This window comes from Silene latifolia, chromosome 7, assembly GCF_048544455.1.
Source record: "Silene latifolia isolate original U9 population chromosome 7, ASM4854445v1, whole genome shotgun sequence".
Classification (NCBI taxonomy): domain Eukaryota; kingdom Viridiplantae; phylum Streptophyta; class Magnoliopsida; order Caryophyllales; family Caryophyllaceae; genus Silene; species Silene latifolia.
Genome location: NC_133532.1, coordinates 112835908 through 112848190, shown reverse-complemented (window position 1 = coordinate 112848190; position 12283 = coordinate 112835908).

Genomic DNA, 12283 nt, shown 5'->3' with positions numbered 1-12283 from the left:
CATCTTGTATTTTCACTTTTCTCAATTATACCCATGCGCATGACATAATATTATTTGTCCCCCTAAGTTCAATTTGTTATTCCATCTGTGACTTAACTAGCCTAAACCGTCAATTGTCGTTAAGTACCAACATTGGCAGCATGTAATTGTCAACATGATTTTTTTTCTTTTATTTCCTCTAAACTTTCCCTCCAATTTTTTTTTCAATGTTTCCCTCCATAACTTTCTCCATTATTTCCCCTATATAATCCACTCATTCCTCAATCTAATTATTTCTTTAGTCCTCCAATATTCTTCACCCTCATTTATTTTTCTCTTATTTTCCTTTAATTATCGATCTCATGTCTTTTTCATCTAGTAATTGGAGAAGGAATGGCCCAATTGAAGAGTTTGAATTTCGAAACCAAAGATTTCATTATGTAATGTCTTCTTTTCCTTTTATTATTAATCTCATGTCTTCTTCATCTAGCAATTGGAGCAGGAATGACCCAATTGAAGAGCTTGAATTTTGCAACAAAATAAGGGAGGATGAAGAATATTGTTGGATTAAAGATGTCCGGGTAGACAGCGGATCCATGGCTCATGCCTTGCCTTTATATATCCCCATCGTTCTTTCAATTCTTCTACCTCTGGAACTGATATGCATTATCACCCGTATAAGGCTAGGGGTTGCACATACTTAAGCAAAGTCTGTTAGAGTCATCCTCATGTCGCGTCAGTCAAACCTAAGTCTACTTTTCACGTCCTACTGAGTCGATGTCATATCAGTCATATGTCTGAAGCCCATTTGAATATGCATAATGCATTGCAAACGACAAACTTCATTAAGCAAGTTTTAAATAACTTCTATAAAAGAAATAACTTTTGCAAAACCCATGTGTTTCCTCATTTGAGGTCCACGTGCTAATTGCATTTCCTCATGTGATGTGTGCTGTTTTCCTATTAGATTGCGTTCTTGTGCGGCTACTAACCATGCATGTAAGTATCAGAAGCAGTGCTCGCTCCAACTAGGGGCTTCCTCAAGTCTTCATTCTCTCAAGCGCAGCATTATTTTGCAGTATTGCTCACCCAACGAGAGTTTGCTTGAGAACAGAGATAGGCAGATTCCCCAGAATCATCGATTTATTCCCCAACGAGAGTTTGCTTGAGGACACAGACATGCAGATTCCCCAAAATCATCGCTTTATTCCCCAGTGAGAGTTTGCTTGAGGACAGAGACAGGCAGATACCCCCAAATTATCCTTCATCCCTTTAGGTAACCCTTTTCAGGATAAACCCTTCATATCTTTCAGATAACCCTTTTCAGGATAAATCCTTCAGATCTTTCAAAAACTTACCTTAATCTTTCAGACAACCCTTTAGATAACCTTTAGGATAATCCTTCCTTCCGCCTTTCATTTAGAGAGAGATAGCCTTCAGAAGTTTTAAGAAGTTTCTTCAGAATCCCTGTGATCCCTAATGCCTTCAGACACCAAGTTATCTTCAGACCAAAGAGTTTTGCCGAAGCGTCTTCAGTCCCATTTCACCCAGGGGCATCTCAGGTATGGTCTCTTCTTATGGCTGGCGAGCTTCCTTACGTAGTCTAATGGATTTTAAACGACCCTCCTCGATAGTCGACAGACTCTAAAATGTTCCCGACGACAGGTCCTTGGCTCAGACCCCTTGAGCCGCCTCGCGTTGCCATAGTCGGCAGGTTGTAATTTTCGATTGACCTGATGGCTATACTTTGACTTTCGCCTTGTCCAAGCCTCAGTGAAAGTGGGGGCTCTGTAGATACCTCATTTATGCACCTCCCGCCAAACACCCGGTGATGATTGGGTCGCATGTTTGGTACACAGAACGATTTATGACAGTTCGTAAGTTTATCGTCAAATGATAGCTCAGATACTTGTCTCTACCCCTTGGTTGTCATCTAGGTGTCATTACGGTCGTTTTGACAGTAATTAGAGTACATTTGGTGTCCAGGTCAAAAACCGTCTTCATTTCCCAAAAAAACCGTCAAATCCCGAGTCAAAGCAATGTGCTCGTCTACCTAAGGTTCAGATGTCATAAAATGTTATGGTTATATCTCATTTTTAGTCCCATGTCATTTCTTTGGGCTAAACTTAAAGTTTACATTACAAAATGTGCATTTCATTTAGTTAAAATGACAACTCGACATTTAGGCCCGTTTTACGAGGTGATAACGACTTTTTCGAGTCAGGCCTATTTCACATAAAGTTCTAGACCTTTCTCTTAGCTTTCCAACGCCACCAAAATAACCTTATTCTGAGTCTTGTAGAGAAAGTTATGCCTAAAATACAACAGGCTGTCAAACGCGCTTTCTTGCGCAGGAGGAAACCGCTGGGAAAGGACGCAGTAAGTCCTGCGCCTCTTCCAAGGAACGCAGCACCTGCTGCGCCTTTTATCCAGGCTTTATTTTTGTCCAAGTTTCCGTGTTTAACCTAAGTCGGTTGTTTTCGGATCTTTCTCTCCTTTCCTAAACCCTAATTCCCTGATTAGTATAAATAGGGACCTTCGTTCCTCATATTTCTCACGCGAGTGTCCGCCCTTCTCTTCTCCCTTTGCATTCTAAGACCACGCTCTTGCTTTTTGGCGTCTACGTGCTTGAACTTTCGACCACGTAAGCTCGGATCCTTCTGAGTACCAGCCTCGTTTTGCATGACCGACCAATTTGACCAACTCCACATCAATCAACTTAATCAACTTTGTTTAAATTCCTCTTAGAAGGCACTTTCGTCGTACATTCGAGTCGAGCATCACTAAACGTTAACTTAGTTAATCTCGTTTCGTCAAACATGTAAGTCTGAGGGTGTAAATCCCATCTTTTATTATTGTACTTTATTTTTGTAATCATTATTGTAAGGTTTACGTCGAAAATATACTCAAAACCGATTTACAAAACCTTTATTCAAACCCTTTTTACGGATTAACGGGAGACAAACGTCGAGAAGGAATGCAGCAACTGCCGCGCCTCTTCGAAAGGACGCAGCACCTGCTGCGCCTCTTTCTGAGGCTGCCGCAGTTCCTGCTTTCCTTTTTCTTCCTTCGTCTTCTGTTAATTTCATCCGTTTATTTTGCTTCGTCTTTGCTTGCTCTTTTTTCTTTAACATGATAATCTTAGCATATAATTCGTTAATAATTTATCATCATTAAATTTCTCGACTTAAATCCCTTATAATCCATATTTGCGGGTTAGGGATGTCAATGGATCGGGTTCGGGTCGGGTGAAGCCTCATCCGTCATCCATCCGTCTTTTTAAAATCTCATCCAACCCGTCCGTCATCCGTGAAACATATCATCCGTCATCCATCCATCCATCATCCATGGATGAAACGGGTGGATCGGGTGATAAACGGGTGTTGTGCATTTATAATTTCAAGTTTAAAAAAATGATGATTTTTTTTCGCTACAAAAATAAAGTTACATAATTAATTTAGTTTAACTTTCTAGTGGGTAGGCTTACAAAATATTTATATTGAGAGTAGAAAAATATGAAAATTTAAATATTTTATATCTTAATAATGTGTTATATGTAAAAAAAAATTAAATAAAAAATAATAAAATCGGGTGATGGATGGATGGCGGGTGGATGGCGGGTGGAATTTCTTCATCCAACCCATCCGTCATCCACATCCGTTTCATCCGTCATCCATCCACCATCCATTTAAATCGGGTTTTCATCCATCTTTTAGGATCGGGTGGATCGGGTTTTGATGGATGCGGGTGAAATTGACATCCCTATTGCGGGTTTTCGTCATTAAAATCAATCCGGGTTTTAGAGATTCGATTCATCAATATCAAGTCTCTGGAATTCGTCCTTGGTATATTCGCATCTGTTATTTATCGTCATTATCATTAGTTCGTCATTGTTAACCTGATTAACCTAATTAATTTGTTTTAGTTAATTTGATTCATATTTAACCTTGACATTAATCTTGTAATTAATTTGTTCTAATTAATTTTAGTCCATGTTTTATCGTTTTTATGACCTATTCACATGTAAATAATATGTTAAATCACTTCCATCAGAGTCAAATATTATTAATCAATCTTTAAATCACCAATGAATATTAACAATTTGCAATTCCAGCTTCACAGCCAGAATTCACCTCAGGAACAGACGCAGTAAGCACTGCGCCTCTTCCAATAGACGCAGCAGTGCTGCGCCTGTTCCGGGTCGAATTCTGTCCCTGAACTTCCTTTGTTGCTTTGACCTAATTATTAGTTTACGTATTTAACTGACTATTAATCGTATTATTACCATTAAATTGTTCGTTAATTCCTTCTTTTCTTAAATCATCCGTTTTAAATGTATTTTCGACGTAAATCAATTAATCCGTTGTAATTATTGTAATTTTCTTTATTGTATTTCTTTATCATGTTGTTTGTATGCTCTCACATGCAATTAACCTAAATTTCTACCTCGACATTAATGTATGCTAAATTATGTGTTAACCGACTTAGTTAATTCTGACATGCTAGGATTAATCTAATGGATGTTGCATTGCATGCATATAACCTTCAACATATCGAGTATAGATGACTTCCCTAATCATTAGTAGAGGCCGCTATCGAGGAGGGCGGGATTAGGTGTTCGATCAAAAGAGCTTCCTAATACGTACCCTCACCCCTTACTCCAGATCTCTGTGAACATCCGTGTTCATTGGCATCCACGAGAGTCATTCTAAACATAGAATGTTAAGGGTAACGAGTTCTTGGTGTCTATGTCATTACTTTGTGTCTTGACATGACGCGAAATATTCGAACGGTTTCCAATTTCCCACAATAAATTGGTGGCGACTCCATAAATGCAAAAACTTGCTCGTTTTCACCGAGCGAACCCCGTGGGCCCGCGTCCACACAAGGAAGACAAAATATAAAAAAGGCAGCCAAAATAACAAACAAACTAAGTCCCCTCCATCATTCAAATATAAAACTGGGCCAAAAAACTCAATAAACTCATTTTCCGGGAGGTTATTATCAAGTGTTAACTCCGTACATTAAAAAGTGTCATGTGTCATCACCTGTGTTTCTCCAGTTCTTTAAGTGAGTTTTGATTTTCCACTTTAATAGGCTCAATATGAATCGAGTAATCAAGGCCAAATAACTCAAGAAACTCATTTTTTGGGAAAATGTAAGCTCATAATTAATAAAACCATACTCCAAACATACAAATTGAAGGACCAACAACATATTAGCTATTCCTTTTGGCTCATGACATGTTCTATCCATTTTCCTACTCCTCTATTATGAAATTTGATATTACAACTCTTAATTATATTCCTTACATCAACCTTAATCCTCATAACTAAAATTTCTGGCCTGACCAGATAATTCTCCTTCCAACTGGTATTGCTTGCTGCCCAGATGTGGTAGTTCATTGCAACCATAATAATGCCTATGACTTTCTTCTTAGTCAGAGAACGAAATCTGCTTCTTGTCCAGCTTTGGCAGCAATCATGTTCAGGTATCTGCTCTTTGCACCAATATGTAACCAACTGTCTGCATCTGCAACTATAGATACACCTGAAAAACAAATGGGAATGTTCTTCAGGCCGGCATAGTCCACATAGGTAACAACTGTTAGATTGTAAATTATTCATCTTGATTAGCCTATCCTGCGTCAGCAATCTTTGATACCCAGCCATCCAGCTAATGAAGCCATGCTTGGGCACTGGTGTGGACAATGGGCCCACGGGGGCGCTTGGGAGGAGAACAAGCGTTTGCATTTGTGGAGTCTGAAGGAAATGTAGATTCATATACAAACTAACATACTCATATATGTCTAAATTAATTTGTCATAAAATTAAAACGGATTTTATGCATGCAAACAAATAATATAAAAGAAGAGAAATCATGTCCTTACATTGTGGATTTCGGATTTAAGGGCACAAAAGAGATCACCTTTCTCTTTTGATCTTGAGCTTTTCCTTATGGATGAATAAGATCTAAGTATAAGATCTCTCCCTAAGCTTTATACCCAAGGCTTAACACTTAATCTAATTAATATTATAAGTATTAGTATAATATTAATCTAGGAGAAAATTGAACCAAAAATATTATTTAACCCTTGAATATTTCGGTTTTTATGAGAGAAGAAGAGGAGGATTTTTCTTCTCACTAGAACTTATATTTTGGATGATTAGTTGAATGAATAATAATGCATAACCCTTAGTATATTATTAGGTAAAATTATAAGAAAAACAATGATGATTTTTCTTCTCTAAACCGTGTAAGTGGAGAGGTTTAGGGGAGCCAATGTATGCCCACATTTGTCTTCACAAGGAGTAGTAGGGTTGCATGGCTACTAAAGCAAAACAATCATTATGTTTAGCTACTAATTAAACAATTAATTAGCTTAAACCTCTTCTTTTATTTCTGTCCATTTGGTAATATGGAATCCATATTATTTTTGTCAATTGTCAATATGTCACATGTCATATGTGACATAAATTTGTTATGTAATTTTTAACATATTAAAAATCAACGTATTAATAAAAATACGTCACATACAAAATCGACTTAGTAATTTCATAATTACTTGTGCCAAAAATTTTACCATTTTATAAATCACAACAGATTGTATTTATAATAATTCATTCAATTTAATTGTTACATTAACCAATTATTTCATCCGAGTAATTATACAATTTGATTACTCAGACCGTATCTCATTTATTCACATTTCAATTTGATACGTAAATTATACTTCCAAAATCGTCCGTCAATTTTCAAGTAATTTAATTAACTCGTAACATTATACGATTAATTAAATAATCAATTAAGAGTATTGCCCTTTAGGTATGACCTAGGGGTCAATCGATCACCACCGTGACACGACAAAGTAATGTCAAACTCTAGTCAGCCAATCATTACCGATATATGTTGACCAGTTGACAGTAACAATATTACTTCCCAATTGCATTCATTTTAATGAGACTTAAACATGTGATCATCATGATCAACAGTCGTGATCGCATTATTGTCGGAGGACACATATTCCAACAATCTCCCACTTGTCCTCGACAAGTGTGCGTCACCAATTCTCTTGTCCTATTACTATCTCCCACTCAATGCAAGGTGTCTTTCAGGTCGTACTTGCAAGTGATCATATCGAGAGTGGTTTCCTCGATCTGGAGAATAACTGATTGACCGGATTTATCCACTCTGGATACCTTCCGAGCGTGGCCACGCATTTCCAGTTCATTACTCCTCGAGTGGCCCTGAGATATTGTTATAACCCTGACTGGGGGTGGACAATTCCTATCGCACTCATTCCCTTCGACCAGCCACAACCATCATAACCCAAAATATGCCCATTTGACCCCATTTACGAAGGTCGTAGTAACACAAATCAAAGTTAATCTGAAACTGTGCCATCTTAGGTGAATAGTCTTTAGTCAAAAGAATCGACTCATTTGAATACTATAGTAGCTCTCACCACGACCAGGCTATATAAATTTGCCAGAACTCTATAAGCGGTCATTAGGCCCGACAAAATGTTCCTAACAGTCTGCCTATGTGATCGACTAGTCATCTCTCATGACTCTATGGCACTTGAACTTGCCATCAATCGCATCACACTCTAGTCACTTCGAGACGTCACCTCATATAAGTAACTATGGGCAAAAACAATGTTAATCCATGTTCACTTTAACAGGGTTCAATTGTCTTCACAACCCGTTTGGATATAACAATGTACAAGGTGAGTTAATAATAACTCAAACGACAAATGTCGACATCACACTCGGGTAGTCAATATCATATTACAACCTTGTGATGTATATCGTCAGTGTAAACACTTCTTGATTGCAATAGAAGTTTAACATCCCATGTGTCCATGTGTTTAAACTTCTTACACTTGCAATTTCCTTCACTTTCATGTTCTCTCTCATAGCATGAATCTTACCAAGTACACATCAAGGTTCTCGACCTTGGTTTTGGTTCTTTAACTTGAAAGAACTTTCTTATCGATCATCTCATAACGAACGAATTTGCGATGAATAATGCAACTTGTACCGATCAAGTATTTCATCCACACACAATGCACTAGGTATATGTTTTGTAGAATCTTGTAACAATTGACAAGATTATTTAGTTTAGCACTTCTCACAAGTCCTAGCTTTACTAGGAAAGATTGTTTTTGAATAACCTCTTATTCAACCAAGCATCTTTCCAAAACTTCTCATTTTTCTTTCTGGGCTTGAAAGATTTGGGATTCTCATAAATCCTCATATGTGCTCGGATTTTCTACAATATGTGCAACCTCTTGACACACAATAGAACATTCCGTCAATCACTGAAATCGCTCATCGGATTCTACTCGAGAATTCATGACGTTTCTATTATGGCTTACCAATCAATCATCATGCTCTTATGCATATGATTCATAATTGGACATGTATATGATTATTCTAATGGCGGAAACATTAGTTACTAATAATCATGAGATCAACCGTTCATAGATTCAATGAACGACCATGACTGCTAATGGTAATTCCATTTTCATCTATATGAATAACCTATGTGAATGTTGATACGATGTGTATCCCTTAATACTAATCCAACATCCCTTGATGTAATTGGATTCATCATTGTCCATTTTCATCCAGAATTGAAAACTCAAAAGCTTCTTTATGAAAGAAGGTATTAGCTCGTCATTCTTTAATGAGTGATGAGTCGTAAATATTCAAAAGATGATAACTCCCACTAAATTCCATGTCTTCACATGAGAATTTCCTAACTCCCACTCAATTCTACATATTTCGAAATTGACTTCTCGATCGAAATTTATTCAAGAATTGAAATATAAAATTGCATTGCCAAGTTATTAAGATAGAACCATATATGTTCCCATCATATCCCTTCAAAATACCTATTTTGAAGTGGTCTCATCTTAACCTTACGGAAAAAGATTTTAAATCTCCAACACACTCATGTCATAATGATGTGTAGCAATGTCATTATTCAAGTATAAACAATATCTAGAATACGTCCTTCGCAAAATACCCTTTTGGAAGGAGATTTAACCATTTCATAGGGAGGTTAAGCAATGACATTTGCGTAATTAAAACTTTGGCCATTGAAGATATCGGTATATCAATCCTTGCAACTCGATCATAACTAGTTATGTTATTATGATTCATTTAGGCTCTTAAGTAAATATCAAGGTTGAAACTATTGGTCAAATGCTTCATAAACTTAGTCAAAAACTTGTTTAGACTTTACATTAGTCATTTTCTTCCACAACTTTCTTTTGGTCTCCTCGTGTAGTTATCTTGAGAATATACTCTTATGTTAACTACACTTGGTCTCTTTAGTCATATAGAATTAACTTGAGACCATAGATCTCATCTATTCGGCATACTATGTAAATAGATATACCTTCATTCAAATCATTTTCTCTTGCGTAGATCTTCATTTACACAAGTACACAATTTAATCTTGCCTTGTGTGTTGTGTCCTCATTTTTCTCCCACTCTATCTTTAGAATAAATACACTATATATTCAAAGATAGCATATGAGACACTAATTAATGATGTTGAAGTATAAGGAGAACTATCTCATGGATAGACTAATAGTAATTGATTTCATATGTGTACTTGGTGATTGACATTCCTTTAAGAGAGTTCATAGACTCAAAATCGCTTCATAAATGATCATACACAAGCCTTAAGCATGTGGACATATAATGAAACCCGTCATTATAATTGTCTATTAGATCACCTTTAAGTGAATGATCTTATGTTTCAAAACGCAAGCATTTAAAGATGAATTTTAGAACATTAAAAGGATAAATGATAAAACGGGTGACTCGGGTTGCAAACCAAGTCACCATCATCCAAAATACAAGTCATTATCCAAAATACCTTTCCATGTCAAACACGGAAACTTAAAGTTCTAGAATCCAAAACATAACTTAAAATAAGACAATGAAAAGCAAAGCTCCATAAAAGCTATCCTTAGCTTCTCCATGGTTTCTTATGCTTGCTTTTCCTTTCCTTTGTCTTTGCTTGGTGGAGGCCCTATTTACAATAAAAAGGGAGATACATTATCACAACTTTGCATCACATTACCATAGTTGTATTAGAAACATAAAAGAAGGTTAGTCATTTACCTACTGGAGTAATCTTTCCAGCCTTAATACCACCAAGGTATTTGGAACAATTTCTTTTCCAATGTCCCATGCCATTACAATAATGGCACTTATCAAGAGGACCCTTCTTGACTTTGGAGGTGCTAGCTTCACAAGACTTAGCTTTGGTGAATGTGGGAGCTTGCTTTTTACCCTTTCTCCCATTCTTCTTGAACTTCCCCTTACTCTTTGTGCTTATGTTAAGCACATCCTTGGGAGGGTTCATATTTAACCCCATGTCCCTCTCGGCTTGCACAAGTAACTTGTGCAACTCCTCAAGAGACACGTCCTTGTCTTGCATGTTGAAATTCACCCGGAATTGCACATATGCCTTGACTTTGGACAAGGAGTGTAGAATCCTATCTACGATGAGTTCTTTGGGGATTTCAACCTTTTGAATTTTCAAGGTCTCGACAAGCTCCATGAGTTTGAGCACATGAGGGCTAACCTTTTGGCCCTCTTTGAAGTCGAGATCAAAGAATGCCGCGGCCGCCTCATATTGGACGATCCGCGGAGTTTGTGAAAACATGGTCACAAGTTTGGAGTAAATCTCATTATCATTGCCCATTTTAAAGGCTCTCCTTTGGAGGTCCGCCTCCATCGCAAATATCAAGACATTTTTCATTGCGGCGGACTCCTTTTGGTAAGCCTCATATGCTTCCCTAGTGGCCGCGGTGGACCTAGTGGAGGGTTCGGGTGGAGAGGCCTCGGTAAGGTAACGAAGCTTGTCGTCACCTTCGGCGGCTAATTTGAGTTGGGCATCCCATTCGGAGAAATTTGACCCATTCTTTTCAAGTTTACATCGATCCATGAAGGATCGGAGCCAAGACGAACTAGCGAGAGGTGTAGCATTAGGAGTTGGTGTTGCCATTTGTTATGAAAAAGAAGTGGTCTACAAAACAAAAATATAAGGAGTAAAACAAATGTCGTTTTAATAATACTCGTAAAAATATGATTTAAACAAGTTTTAAGCATTTTTCTAGTGACCTCTACCCAACTAGATAAATGATTCCAAGACCCAAATTCATATCGACTTAGGCACGGTGGGGCCGATACATCCTTTATCAATATAACTCGGTGGATTAACGTTTAATCGATTCTACTTTTAGAACTCTTGGTCGATAATATTACATTAACAATTATCTATAGCCCAAAACACATCGACAAGGGCACGGTGGGGCCGATAGATCCCTTATCAAATACTTTTGTTGAGTTCAATCCAAATTTCGAATAAATGTGTCCATGATCCAAACCCACATTAACTTGGGCACGGTGGGGCCGATACATCCCTCATCAACATGAATTCGGTGGATTAACATTCATCACCCACTTCCCCTACGTAACAAGGTTTGTACCCCGGTGTGGCCGAGTGCACTCCCTCACGAAATAGGTTTTCATGGTTTCTACTATTTGGTAAGGCTATGTCTCAATTGATAGTTTTAGCGAGAGGTCATGTCAATTTATTATCTATCACGTTTTAAGTGAACTAAAGCGGTGAACTACGATAATTCTAATTGACACGGTCGATAAACTCGATAAAAAGACAATGCATGTTTAGTTATGGCGATTTAGCGATGCATGTGACATAAAATAAAATGCAAGCATAAAGATAAATCAATCCTAGTATGGCCTTTCCTAAAATAGAAAAACTATTTAACTATTACATATTCGGAAACCAACTCCATTGGTCCCTTGAACTTCGGTTGTGGCACGCATCTCGAGGTAACACCGTCTTTATGTATCGCCATTCTTGAAGAAATCCGTCTTTGGGAACTCCGGAATGAATAAAATTACATAATAAATTACATAATTTCCTATTATACATTTGTAACTAAAATAAAATAAATCTATTAAATTACAAAACGGTGATACGAGATCACAATAAAATTACAACCAAATCGATATTCCCATACATTTCGGGAAATACCAATTAAAATCTAAGGCATACTAAGTAAAATTACATAATTCAAAAATTACATAAATTAAAATTATGACAATCATAAAGAAAATGCAGCATTATAATATGTATGAACATGCTCAATTTTTTATGCTAAATCGCCTTTTAATTAGCCAATATCGTATATTACTCGGTTTTTACGGATTTGCGTGATTTCAACATTTTATAATCACAAAAATACATAAAC